Consider the following 13908-nt stretch of genomic DNA (forward strand, 5'->3'; position numbering starts at 1 on the left):
ATTTGCTACTAAGTGTGGATCTTGTAGTGCCTTTGATAATGTCTCTTGGCATATGAAAACTCTAGGAACCTAGATTTTGTCATATCTACCCCCAATTACATTGGACCTATGCCTAGAGAATTCCATGATATATTCTTGCACAAACAAGATAAAAAACTTTTGGGGAAAAAAAAAGGCACGTTGCTATGGTATGGTGGCTATCCATTCAAATGTGCAAACATGACTTCGGCATGCATATCCATTTCATGAAGGACCAAATCTTCCACCTTCCATAACTCTCATCACAAGAAGTAAATAGAGTTTCCATGTCTAACTTACTAATCTCCTTTGCCACATCCTTCCACTCCAAGCTGATGGGCTCTACCCACTTGCTATTCATACTTGATATATCTTCTACTATAATAGCAACACATGTGTAGAAACATCATACATATTTGATTGAGTTTCATATGTACGCCAAGCCTAGGTGACTCTTTTTTTTTTTCCGAAAAAACAGTGCTGATTATATTACTTCAAAAAACAAGATACATAAAAGTCAGTTTTGCAACTGACGGAGCTGCGTTCACAAATCGGACGCAGCCCTAAGTGGAAACAAAAAACTCTCTCTCACGAAGGGATCAAACGGGTGTGGATAAACAGCCAGAGAGGCGGTGAGTAGTGCCATTGAAGGCCCTGAGAAGTATGCTCGAAGAAGAGGCCCTGCGTGTCCCAATCTCGGAGGAAGTGTCTCCGCTTCTCCCGGCTAGCCCGGGAATCCCCTTGGATCTAGTCCCATTGGCCTCTGAGCATGTGGATGATCTCGCACCAGATGTTGACCATGACCTAGGCAGTCGAAAGAGAGGTACCACCGAGGATCTGTGCACAGCACGAAGTCCAAATGTGCCATCCGACAATGCTGCTAATAATCTCCCAGACTGGCTGCCTCATCTGAGAACCTATGTCCACCTCTGCCAAGTGCTGGGTCGCAAAATCTGCGTCCAGCAAATCGGCCTAGACTACCACTTATATAAAATTGAAGGAAGGGGGGCAACAGATATCACCCAGCGACTGCATCCAGCGACTACAAACCAAAATGCACATACAACAACAAAGTCCGAATCAAACAAAGTACACAAACCCGAGGAGTCAGGACAACAACTCAAGAAATACATCAAGGATAAACAGAGAGACAAAAAAAGGCTACCTTCAAGGCACACATAAGTGCCCGACGATTGCATTCACCAACTACAAATCAAAATGCACACACAACAACAATATCCGTAGAAATTTGAATCTGATATACAGTTGAAAGCATCATGGAGACAATTAGCACAATGCTTTTCCACCATCCATCACACATGAGGGTCAAAAACACACATCGGGGAGCCTCATTCAAAATTGTGAGTCTCCAATAAGAATGGTACTTTGCAAGGTTCTTAATTTCATCCACTTTAAGGCCTCTTCAAAGTTCCATGCTAACTAAATATCCTCCATCAAGGAGTAGGTGATGGAATTTTGTGACCAAAGAATCCTAGCTTCTATTTTAGAATCAAATCTTTCTCGAGGATGAGGAAATAAAGCTAAGTCGCTAACCATTATTCCTTGTAATAGGTAATCCATCACTTGCTTCCATTCTTGAGGTACTATGTCTCACTAACATATCCTTCACTTGGTTGTATGTCCTTCTTGCAAGAGAGTGGAATGTCTAGCTTGCTCTTCCTTGTCCATGCCTAATCCTCTTGTTGGTTACCTACTCTTGTCAGTTGCAAACCTTTCCAATCACCTTCCACGCATTCAACCATGTCCATTTCGCAAGCAGTTCCCATCACAATCCAACAGCTTCCTTTCGAACTCTAGATACTTCAAATCCTCAGGCACAAAATCACAACACTACAGATACTTGATATCATCACACAGATACCATTGCACTACGGCCGTGCACCCTTTTATAGAGGAGCCACCACGACCGAAAACCACAAATAACATCTACTTGAACAGTCCAACCTTCTACCAAGTTCTACAACCGACTTGACCCACTCATATTCATGCAACCGACCTTGCCCTGTCACCACACATCGCATGACAGCATGACTAACTGGAAGGCCCTAACAAATGCAGACCCATTTGCAAAAGAAAACTTTATGTCACCTGCTCCCACTATGTCACATGCATAGTCATTTCCAAGATGCACACAACCTGTCTTTCCACTATCATAAGTGGAGAACCATTCCCTATGGGGAGTAACATGGAATGAAGCACCAGAATCCAAAATCCAATCCTGGGAATATGCATCATCTGAAGTGGTAAGCAACTCTGCAGATAAAGTAGACATGAAGAGAACATCATTGTCACTATCATGTGTGACTGCATTGATCTCCTCGATCTTCACTTTTCCTTTGTCCTCCCTTGGACTCTCTTCCTTTTGATTTGCACCCCGATTTGCATTCTTTTTCTTATCCTTTTGCTCTCTTTTCAGCTTGTAGCAATCCTTTTTCATATGGCCCTTCTTGCCACAATGGTAACACTCAATTTTCCGTGCCTTGGATTTGCTACGTGACTTCCCTCTTTCTTGGGACTTCCCCCTGAACTGTGATCTACCCCTTTGCACATTTAAGGCTGCATCCTGCTTGTTGCCATCCATAGACTTCCGTCTAATCTCCTCGGCCAACAAGCTACCCACAACATCATCAAATTTCAGTACTCCACCAGGTGCAGAGTTACTAACAGCTGTACGGAAGGTATCCCATGAGGATGGCAATGAACATAAGAGAAATATTGCCTTAGTCTCCGCATCAAAATTCATCTTCTGAGCCTGAAGCTGCTGGCTGAAAATAATATTGAATTCATTCAAGTGAGAAGCAATGGAGACCCCTTCCTTCATCTGCAGCTCAAACAACCTCTTCATGAGGTAAACTTTATTAGAAGCAGTTTCCTTCTCATAAGTGGCACACAGTTTCTTCCACAAATCTTCCGTAGTCTGCTCATTTACTACTGTGAAATAAACTGACTTTGCAAGATGAAGTCTAATAGCAGACTTTGCTAATGCATCCAACTCATTCCAATCATCCTCAGACATATTTGCAGGCTTAGCTTCAATCCCTGCCAAGGGTTTAATCTGCTTCTTTTGAATAAGCACATCCCTTATTTGTTCTTTCCACTTTGTCCCATCAAACTTTTTAATGCTGAAAAACTCCTTTTCAGACGTGGAAGAGGATGCCATGATGCAAATGAAACAAAATCCCAAATGCTAGTGCCTGCAAGAGAGAATCACACCAAATACTAGGTGCACCCAAATGTGTATGCCACAATAGACTGAAATATCACAAAAAACTCAAAGCTCAAAGCATCAAAAGATGCATCTGACTCATGTGCATATACTATGCATCCATATGAGCAAATCTAGCCCAAAAGAAAATGCCAATAAGTGCCAAATGACTCAAGCATAAACACCGTCCACTGGCATATGCATCAATAATATCTCATCCAAGAGAGCATAGCACTATCAGTGCATCACCAGCAATGTGTCAAAGCTGTCCCTCAGCATAAAATAGCATCCATGTGCAAAGCGTCCATAAAAAATAGCATCCCACAAGGCAATTTGGGCCTATCAGCGCATCCAACACGGACCGCAATGCATCCAAATGGCCTATAAATCATCCACTGCAACCCAATGCATACCACGAATGAGCGCACAATGCTCAAACTGCAACCAGAGTGATCTGCATAAGGTATGCTCAAGAAATCATAGTCCCACGGTAATGAGCGCTACTGAAAATAGAACCTGAGATGCCTCAAAACATGGGCGCCATTGCATAATCGGACTCGGCAAGAAAATCTGCAAATATCTCTCTTCTGCCAACTCCAAAATCCCAACCGATGAGTGAGAAATGGGAGTCAACACTTATCCACTGCCATGTGGCATAAATCTAAGGTTTCAAAACCTTAGAATGAAAAATGCATAATAGAGAGACGAAATCGAATACACAAAGATCTATAACTCTGAAAATCCTCCACCAAATCGCGCAAGAACTGATAGGTAGGGGTTTTTGGGCGTCCGGAACGCAATGGGACAGACAGTTTTGGAAACCGTGGTCTCAATCACTGGGTCCAACACACGGGCTGAAAAACGTTTTTTGAAACAGAGCTGTTTGTAAACTCCACCGGAGTGCGAATGATGAGCAACATAGAAGTTTTAGGACCTCCTGAGTCCACTGGAACTGACAGATCTGCAAATGATTGCTCCAAACTTGAGTTCCAACACCCGGGCAAAAAACGCAGGAACTGACACAGTGAGTCAGAAATCCACTGAAATGATCCCAGATTCAAGAATGAAGGTGTTTCCAAGCTCCTGAAGTAATGTGGACACCAAAAGCAAGCAATAGTTGCCTCTACAAGTCAATATGGAGTCTCTGTCATCGAACGGAACAGGGAAAAGCTCAAAAAACGACTTTTTCTTTGAAAGCTCTTAACAGGATCTCAAAACCACCTCGCAAAGCCAATGTGACTTTTCCAAAGGTTCCTCTAAGGTCTCTGCACACTTGGATGCAAGTAAAGTCACCCACAAAGCTTCCCACAGAGCTTCTCCTTCCTCCCATAGAGCTGCTGAGCCTCTAGCATTCACGCACGCTCAGCTAGATCACTCGGGCTCTGATACCAGTTGAGAGTGCTCTCAACGGAAGCAAGAACGGAAGAAGGAGAGAGAGAGACAGAGAGCCACACAAGTTTGGTGGGTGCAGAACCACCCTAATCTTCTTTTTCATTCATTTATATATGTGTTTGAGTATTGTACATAACCGGGGTTAAGGCACAGTGACCTTTAACCCCCACAAAACTGATTGGTGCATGTGAGAGTTACTAAACGTCCTATTTAGTAAGAACTCCATGGATTTTTGGCGAAAATTCCTTGAGTGATGGTCCCCTTCATCCTTGACAGATACTGAGGTTTGGCACGAATATGCATGCACATTCTACGACATTTCGCACTAGCCCGTTCCTGACCTCTCACTCTCACCTCGTACCACCTCCTACACTCTCGTCACTAAGGGTGGTGTTAAGGACGCAGTGATGAAGCTTCATAATGGCCGTGCGAAAGATCATGAGGGTTTATGCACTGAATTCATTGCATATGGGATTACTATCCTAGCCTTGATCTTAGCCAAGCTCTTTAATGAAGTTGTTTGCTTTAGCTTCCCACAACACCTAGACCGTTAATGCCATTTCACTTATTCACAAGGCAAGGAATCCCATGAACTGGGCGAAATACATGACCATCATGATCGGACATGTCATGTCCAAAATCTATGCATTGATACTTGATACTGAGATCAGTCAATTCGCAGAGATGCAGGGGCAAGTTGGGTTTTGATGTGGCCATGGGACCATGGATCACATACTCGCACTCATGTGTGTCATCGTGGAGGCCAGGGCATAGAAGTAGAGAGTCTATTGTTAACTCTTGGATTTTTGCAAAGTCTTTGATATGGTATTGAGGGCCTACCTCATTAGACGATTGTAGGAGTTGGATTATGACCAAAAGATGACTTGGATTGTCATGGCACCTAATGAGTAGTCCGAACAGGAGCTAGATGGACAGAGGAGATCATGAGCACTATTGGGGTCAAACAAGAGTGTGCTCTCTCACCAACCTTGTTTGGCCTCTACATAGATGAGCTCGAGACATGTATGCAGATGTTGGGAGGAGTTGGATGCTCTCTTGTTGGCTATAGCTGCTTTTATGCTCCTTTGCAGAGGGCCACCAAAGACATATAGTCCTTTTGTAAGCCACATGATTTGAAGGTCAGCCTTGGTAAGGCCAAGGTTATGATCGTTAATACATATTGAGCAGCCATGTATAGAGGGTAATTTACCTTTGATGGATCACCAGTTGAGATTGTTTCGTTTTACACATATTTAGGGGTTCTCTTTTCTAGCCCTACTTCTATGATGAGACCGGCAATGTAGGCCTGACTGAGTAGAGGATTCCTTGGTCTGATAGTTGGGATGTACGGCCGCCCTTGTTGGGGGCTAGATCTTTCGGATGTAGAGTGGGCTCGAGTGGAGTGTCTCAGGTTCTCATGTTATCATGGATCATTCGCAGCAAGCCATCAGTTCTCCACTAGATCATTCAGGCAGAGTTTGGATCATCTCCACTACAGCTTAATGCAACTTTCTAGGTCATATCTATATCGTGTGAGAGGGTATGGAGACTGCACTTTAGGATATGCAGACTACCATGGCTAGCATTGTCCTCCTCTATGGCCCTAGCAGCTGAGGGTGACTAAAGATGCTTGTATGTAGACAGAGGTAGGTGGTTTGAGAGATTGGGGCTCCACATGGATAGACTTCTCCCCTTCGAGCACAGCATCGACATGCCATTTCTCCCACTTAGGTGTCACGAGGTCAATTAGGTGATACACAAGGGCCTCCTGCAGCTACACACATTTCGGACCTAGTAGGAACCGAGTAAGCTCTTAGTGAAGCTTAGCTTTGATAGAGATCACAGCCTACGCATTTTTGACGAGCAATTTATTGATCCTCCATGATATACTTCGATTCACCTCCTCTATTCACTGAGGATCTCTATTGGGCAGTTTCACATCTATTTCGCATTGAGAGTGGGCGAGCTGAGGGAGTACCTAGGGAGAGGTGCATATGCACTTTGTGTGATCTACAAGAGTTGAGTTAGAGGAGCATCTCATATTCAGAAGAAGGCATCCCAGGCTGTTCTCTCTATGGAGTGAACGCTCCCTTTCCGCTCCCATTCTTATCTGAAATTTAGACATGAGAGGTAGATGATGCTAGGATTTTTATCCAATCATTATATCATAGATTTGAAATGACAGAGAGTAAGGGGAATCCTTTTAGTGTTCTCAACATAAAGAATGCAATCATGTACATCATGAGAGATGCATGCCAATAGTGCTCCTTGGCTAGAACATGATACTTCCTATTGATCAAGGCAATCTCTCTTTTAAAAAAGAGAGCTTTTATTTAAGAAATAGGATAAAGCAAAGAGGGACAATTGAGAGCACAATGTTCATTCTTCTAAGAATGTACGAATCATCCCTGCCATGAGTTGTTCATTCTAGTTTATTGAAAATTTATTCAATTCATCCTCATGGGGAGAGAGAGAAACTGAAGAGCATTGGAGGGTATTGGGAAGAGAAAAGGGGTGGAGGGCATTGGGAAAAGGACAAGGAGAAGAGTACCAATGGAGTTAAAGGGGAGAGAAGGAAGAGATTTTGGGCATAAGGAAAGAAGCATATATAAAGTAAGGTGAAAGTCAAAAAAGAAAAATTAACCACACATGAAGATCAAGGCAATAGCTTGGGATGTTTCTTTTGCCTTTATTACCAAATGAATGGCCACATCAAATGTAATTGCAAGCTCCTTGAGCATAAAGATAAGAAGGTAACGCTTCATCAGGATATGCAGCCTAAACCCAAGGGTGGTGGAAAACTTTATGGAACACAACAAGCAAGGCATTTCTTTGGTATAAGGAAGTAAAAAAAGAATCAACTTGTTTTCATGTTATATGACAATGTCTCACCAAAGCAATTTGGCACATCAATTCTACTTGATCCCAACTTTTATTTTTGGAATAGAAATTTGTAATTTGTGCATAGGAAAATAGAAATCCGTTATATACATAAAATCTATAGAGAAATCTTTCTTCATAATTGATTTAAAATTAAGTGGCAACCAAATGAGTGTTCTTTCCAACATTTTTAACAAACGGGTCTCGACGATTTGATGAGCTAACTATCAGATTGCGATTCAAGCACTATCATATTCCATCCACAATATAAAGACAAAAAAAAGCATTAAAATCTCATGTAGAAATTCTGAAATATAAAGACAAAAAAAAGCATTAAAATCTCATGTAGAAAGTCTGATAGAATCTAAGTGACTCCCCAATTTTACTTATGGCTTGCTCAATAATAAATTTTTAGCCAATGTGCACAAGTGTCCATACTCTGCTTCAAAAATAGCTTCACTCACATTTACTCTATTGGAAAACTTGCTACTTTACCTACAATGCAAGCAAATCGAGAGATGTATAATAAAATGATGCTTAAAGTTCTACCCTTTGCACGTCTTTTTTTGTTCACAAGATTTTTCCAAGTTTAGGGAGAATATTTGAGACAAAGTAAAAAATACACACTTTTAGGACATTGAGCATCATTTTCATTGTGTCTAATGCTTCCATGCTTATGTTCACTTAATGTAATCTCTCTAAATAGTTGTGACACCCATATATATTCCTTCATAAAACTAGAATATATCCAATCTTACAAATTAAATTCTTTAATAGAACAAGTGAAAGAACAAAGGAAAGGGAGTTTGTAAGTGACTGAAATCATAGGACAAAGATAATGTCTATACCTTCATATGAAACTATCCATACAGATGCCATACTGCAACTGCAATTTGACCATTTACTATTTTGACTTGTCTGTACGATCAATCATTCATCTTCCATGCAATTAATGAAACCTTCCAAAGTTCCATACATCAATCATCCATCGATCATACGATGTCAATCTATAGGTCAATCGCACATCTACCATAAAATTTGTATCGAGGTTGTGTAAACAGTTGCCACGCAGGCACATTTGATTGTAGCTTTTAAAATTTGGTGTACTTATACATTGATAAAAATTACAGTAAGATTGTCAATTTGCAGACAATGTTTGGGACTTTTTCTCAATTTGCAAGCGTTTGTGCAATTTACCCTTTAGAAATTTGGGCTATTCACATTAGACTTCAATTTTGCAAAGGACAAGGCTTTTGGTAGATTTGCAAACACTTTTTCACTTAGTTAGAGTGAGATTAGTCTACGTTTGCTAGATTTCAAGGATATTTTAGGCCAAGGAAAATTTATTTCAGCACATTGAGTCACATTTGCAAGATTGCACACAATTTGGGATTTGCCCTCTTTTTGACACATTTGCTTTCTTCAGAAATTGGAGGCTTTTGCTTGATTGATCTCACACCCATGCATGCAGTTAAAAAACATGTGTGTGAGCATTGCTTATTAGGGAAAATGCATTGGTTTCCATTTCCAAAAGATGGGTGTTGCAATTAGTACACATTGCAACTAGTGTATAATGATGCATGCAAGCTGATGTGGACAACATCACTTGGGGGTTGCTTGTAATTTTTCATTTTTGTGGATAACTTCACCATGTTCACTTAGATTTATCCCATGAAATCCAAGTCAGATGTCTTCTTTTGCTTTGAGCATTTTCTTGCCTTAGCACAAAATGAGAGGGGAAAAACTCTTGATCCTCCGCATTGACAGGACAGGTAAATACTTATATTGGGAGTTATCATTGCAAGTGCCATAAACTGTGCAATAAAATCGACTTGTAGAGCAAAAAAAACAACAGGAGAAGTGGAAATGGGTAGGCTCATTCTTAAGGGAAAGTCTTTCCATCATAAATTCTAGTTGATGTCATTATGTGTGCCAACTATGTGCTCACTTGAGCATTGAAGACTATTACTCTTTTGAAGCATGGACGTGGATCAAACATTCGATGCATAGAAGGATATTATTAGACAACACAAAAGAGTCTAAAAAGGTGTCTCTTGGATACTTTGTCGGATGGCAAACAAGCTGAGCCCTTGGCTGCTCACTTCAAAGGTGCACAAAAACAAATCTAGTACAATTTGCTTCATGTTTCTTTGATTGCTATGACCTGTAATGAGGAACCCCTCTGTCATAAGGATTCATTTAATAGCAAAGAATGGATGAAAGCTGAACGTGATTCCCTTCATGCAAATGGCACATGCGAGTTGTGTGACTTGCCAACAGGCAAGCATGCCAAAGGCACTAAGTGGGTCTACAAATTGAAGCGGAAAGCTAACTGCAGTGTTAACCACTATAAAGCCATCTTGTTGCAAAAGGCAATGCCCAAAACACAGCATTGACTTTGAAGAGACATTCGCTCCCACATCACACATTACAACCATTTGACGTGTTATTGCTCTTGCATCTCATAGGCATTAGGAGGTCCACGGGTTAGACATTAAGGTCGCTTTCGTTCATGGGGATTTATTGGAAGAGGTCTATGTCACTCAAACTCTAGGATTTGAGGTTACAAGTTTTGAAACTTAGGTATGCTGGCTGAAAAAGGCTCTCTATTAGTTGAAGTAGCATGGTATGCCAAGATACATTCTTTTTTGCTATGCCTTGTGTTTCAGAATAGCCCTACAAAGGCCACTATTTATGTTACAAAGAGTGAATGTGTGGATGGCATGCTTGACTTGCAAAATTTTGAAGATTTCAAAGAAGATTTGTAGATATCATCTACAGTCTTGGAGTTACACTACTATTAGCACATCTAGTTTGCTAGTTTTTATGGGGACATAACGATGCATCAACCCCAATATATTGGATAGCTCTTGAGTGCTTCCAATTCAAGGATTTTAAGCCAATTCACACACCATTGGAACCTGGCTTCCGTTTCTCCTCCGAAGATAGGAGTTCCCCAATTGATGCCACTCTTTATGAACAAGCTGTGGGTTGCCGTATGTACTTATGTCATACTTGGCTTGATTTGCATTATGTTGTTTCCCAATTAAGTAGGTACATGCACAAGACCAACACACAAAATTACCAAGCACTAAAGTGGGTCTTCTCTTACTCGAAGGCCACGTAGCATTTGGGGCTATTCTAAAGTGATCAGCCTTCACTAGATTTGCTTGCATTCATGGAGAGTGATTGGATAGGTTGATATGACATGAGGGTGCTCACAATGGCAACTATTTCGTGCTTAGCTCTTCATGCATTTATTCATTTAGCAAAAAGCAACCTATAGTTGCTACTTTGAGTTGTGAAGCTGAGTATAGGGCAGCCTTCACAAATTGTAGAGTGTGTTTGGCTTCACACGTTACTTGCAAATCTTGATATCCACCAAAACTCCTCTATCGTGATCCATACTAATAGCCAAAGTGCTTTGGCCGTTGCACGTAATCCTATCTTTCATGTGCATACCAAAGCACATTGAGGTGCATTATCATTATGTTCGAGAGCGCTTATCAGTCGGAGATATACACTTGTCCTACATTTCCACGGAGGATAGCTTGGCAGATCTCTTTACAAAGGCTCTACCATGACCCAAGTTTGAGGCTTTTCGACATGCCTTACACTTGGCACCATTTATTACATGATGTTGATCTCCCTGTAGGATCCATAGTAGGATCGACAATCTTTCAGTGTATCTTTGTAAATGCTCACACCTTTGGTATATCTTTTATTAGCAAACAAATTTTGTTGAGGATTGCTCATTTAAGTGCAATACCTCCTAATCCAAAGGTGTGGTAATTTATAGAGATGTTTATAGGATAAGTGTGTGTGTGTGTGTGTGTATATACGGAGGATAGCTTGGTAGATCTCTTCATGAAGGCTCTACCATGACCCAAGTTTGAGGCTTTTCGACATGCCTTACACTTGGCACTATTTATTACATGATGTTAATCTCCCTATACTATCATAGGTTATTATATCCATCTTGGACCATGACATTCTCAAGCATCCAGAGTAGGATCGACAATCTTTCAGTGTATCTTTTTAAATGCTCACACCTTTGGTATATCTTTTATTTGCAAACAAATTTTGGTGAGGATTGCTCATTTAAGTGCAATGCCTCCTAATCCAAAGGTGTGGTTATTTATAGAGACATTCTATAGGATAAGTGTGTGTGTGTGTACTCGTTTATATATATATATATACACACACACACACACACACACACACATATATATATAAAATTTGCCACTTGCTACTACTCGTCCTTTGGTAGATGGAGCTTGCACATCGCCACACATATCTAACATGGTAGGGTTACTAATAAATTTCATGCTCCACATTCCTTTAAGACTTCCATGATACATGGAGGATAATTTCACTTTGATGAATCTTGTTTTGGAATATGTACGAATGGTGAGGATGGTAAGAATGGCTAATTGATCGATGCATGAGTTGTGAACATAGATGCAAATGATGATAAAGACCTCATGTATAGGGGGCAAAGAGCCAATAAGGGTGGTCATCAAGATGTAAGCAATAATAGTGGAGTTTAAAAAAAGGGAAAAGCAACCTCTATATAGTTTGTAGAGTCTCCCAACCAACATCTCAATGCTCTTTTGAATCTAGAGTATGCAATACTTCTCTTGAAACCTATCACTTCAATGTTTTCTTAGGCATGATTAGTGAGGTACTTGGTGTCTTGGGAACCAACACAATCTTCTCAAAGTCAAATCCTTTAAATGTACCCAAGTTAATTGTAGCCAGTCTCTCAGCTTCTATTTTCTCAAGTTCTGGATAGCTAAGTAATTCAAAATAAGAAATTTGAGCCAAGTTTTGTAGCACATGGTTCGATTTGAATGTCATTCAAACTATTTCATAGAGATAGTTTTGAATTAGCTCTATAGGTTACCCTATATAACTTCCATAGGTTGCACTCCTTCTTCACACACATTGAAATTTTGCTCAAAGAGAAAGTCCTAATGCTTTTGCTACTCCATAGAGCTTGAAGTGGGTGCAAATATTTTTTGGACAACTACTCTAAAGAAAAGCAAAGGGTTGTATTTGTCAGAGCTAGAGTCCCTTTGAACATACAAAATATAAAGTAAAAAGATTAAACAAAAAGCATTCAAAAACCATAAGCTTTCTAACAAAGATGTCAGAATATTTCAAACAATCAAATACTTCTACTTCTAGCTCTAACAACAAAGGCTCAATCAGTCATAGATTTTTGCATTGATAGCATAAAATTTGATAAGCACTAAACATAACTCAAATTGGATCACAAAGATATTGGAAGAATGAAACATGTCGAATATTACTCAACTAAAGCAATCATAGCTGTCAATAAGTCTAACATACACCTCAATTAAAAAAGACTTTAGATATTCCTTGATTCTCACGTTATACTTCCTTCCATATCTAAACTCAAATAAATTCTAATAAGGCAAACAAATGAGAAGTTATCTAACACAGATTGTCATCTACCATAAGAATGAGAATAACTTTCAACATAATTGCATAGCAACAATATGTTGTGACAAGATAACGAACAAATTCCTGTGTGAGACAAATTCCTCAATACCAAATGCACTTCTTTCTTCTTTATACATGTATCCAAAATCTTTACCAAACAACAACAAAAGCTCAGAATCCATCACATTTGAAATACCAATCACCTTAGAAATACTAACTTGAACCAACCAAAAGTACAGAAGGTGCATCTAGGATGCTCTTTACCCTATCACACATCATAACACAAAAATTCATAATAAGATAAAGTCTAATTGAGTAGAACAATAGCCCCACGGCAGATAAATGACCCACCATCATCGAGCAGCAGCAGCTGGAGCTTTAACCCAAACACAATCCACAACCTACCAAGAGCAGGAACTGTAATCCATGAGTCGAAAGTCACCTATAATGACAAAAGAAATAAGAACATTTTCGGATTGGAATAAGCTCTAATCACAAAGAAAGAAATCTAGCATTTGAATCAGTTGCAATCACAACCACGAGGAGGGAAATCCACTTAGAAAGTTTTCTAATAGCTCCAACGACGGAATCTACCAGAAAGCTTCTTCAAAACACAAACAAAAGCAATAATAACTCTAGATTTGGACAAGCTTCACTCAACTCTTATCTCCCAATTTTTGAGCTACACAGAGAAAAGACTTCACAACATACGCTCCAAATATATCTTGACCATTGATGGAACAATGTCATCGCTCTTTGCAACGAAATATTAGGCCTTCAAAACATTCTTTAACTTTGGAATCTCATCGAATAGCAAGGAACAATCCTTCAATCTTTGCGTGCATGCAAAGAAAGACTATACAAATGAACTATGAAACACTCACTAGTCGAACATGAATTGTGAAACACTCATCCAAAACATC

The sequence above is a fragment of the Dipteris shenzhenensis genome, chromosome 7 (genome assembly GCF_047967505.1).
Source record: "Dipteris shenzhenensis isolate YYH24624 ecotype China chromosome 7, Dip_SZ_1.0, whole genome shotgun sequence".
In the NCBI taxonomy this organism is placed as follows: domain Eukaryota; kingdom Viridiplantae; phylum Streptophyta; class Polypodiopsida; order Gleicheniales; family Dipteridaceae; genus Dipteris; species Dipteris shenzhenensis.